This window comes from Arachis ipaensis, chromosome B7 (assembly GCF_059453495.1).
Source record: "Arachis ipaensis isolate K30076 ecotype BB chromosome B7, ASM5945349v1, whole genome shotgun sequence".
Classification (NCBI taxonomy): domain Eukaryota; kingdom Viridiplantae; phylum Streptophyta; class Magnoliopsida; order Fabales; family Fabaceae; genus Arachis; species Arachis ipaensis.
Genome location: NC_142442.1, coordinates 38,716,246 through 38,717,277, shown reverse-complemented (window position 1 = coordinate 38,717,277; position 1,032 = coordinate 38,716,246). Strand labels below are relative to the sequence as shown.

The 1,032-nt window shown below is 40.5% G+C and overlaps 1 non-coding gene across 1 annotated transcript; it reads right to left on the bottom strand.

Moving 5' to 3' along the window:
* Positions 1 to 336: 336 nt before the first annotated feature.
* On the bottom strand, positions 337 to 444 carry LOC148550893 (small nucleolar RNA R71). The gene has a single exon (XR_015893340.1). It is a non-coding gene; the product is annotated as a small nucleolar RNA R71 (small nucleolar RNA).
* Positions 445 to 1,032: the final 588 nt, after the last annotated feature.

The following is a 1,032-nucleotide window of genomic DNA, read 5'->3' as shown; positions in this document are numbered from 1 at the left end:
TCCAATTTACATGGAAGAAGCATCTCCATCCCTACCATTGGAGCAAACAATTTTGAGCTGAAACCTCAATTAGTTTCTCTGATGCAACAAAACTGCAAGTTTTATGGACTTCCATCTGAAGATCCTTTTTAGTTCTTAACTGAATTCTTGCAGATCTGTGATACTGTTAAGACTAATGGAGTAGATCCTGAAGTCTACAGGCTCATGCTTTTCCTTTTTGCTGTAAGAGACAGAGCTAGAGTGTGGTTGGACTCTCAACCCAAAGATAGCCTGAACTCTTGGGATAAGCTGGTCAAGGATTTTTTAGCCAAGTTCTTTCCTCCTCAAAAGCTTAGTAAGCTTAGAGTAGATGTTCAAACCTTCAGACAGAAAGAAGGTGAGTCCCTCTATGAAGCTTGGGAGAGATACAAGCAACTGACCAAAAAGTGTCCTTCTGACATGCTTTCAGAATGGACCATCCTGAATATATTCTATGATGGTCTGTCTGAATTAGCTAAGATGTCATTGGATACTTCTGCAGGTGGATCCATTCACCTAAAGAAAATGCCTGCAGAAGCTCAGGAACTCATTGACATGGTTGCTAATAACCAGTTCATGTACACTTCTGAGAGAAATCCTGTGAGTAATGGGACGCCTCAGAAGAAGGGAGTTCTTGAAATTGATACTCTGAATGCCATATTGGCTCAGAACAAAATATTGACTCAGCAAGTCAATATGATTTCTCAGAGTCTGAATGGATTGCAAGCTGCATCCAATAGTACTCAAGAGGCATCTTCTGAAGAAGAAGCTTATGATCCTGAGAACCCTGCAAAAGCAGAGGTGAATTACATGGGTGAACCATATGGAAACACCTATAACCCCTCATGGAGAAATCATCCAAATCTCTCATAGAAGGATCAACAAAAGCCTCAACAAGGCTTTAATAATGGTGGAAGAAACAGGTTTAGCAATAGCAAGCCTTTTCCATCATCCACTCAGCAACAGACAGAGAATTCTGAGCAGAATCCATCTAACTTAGCAAATTTAGTCTCT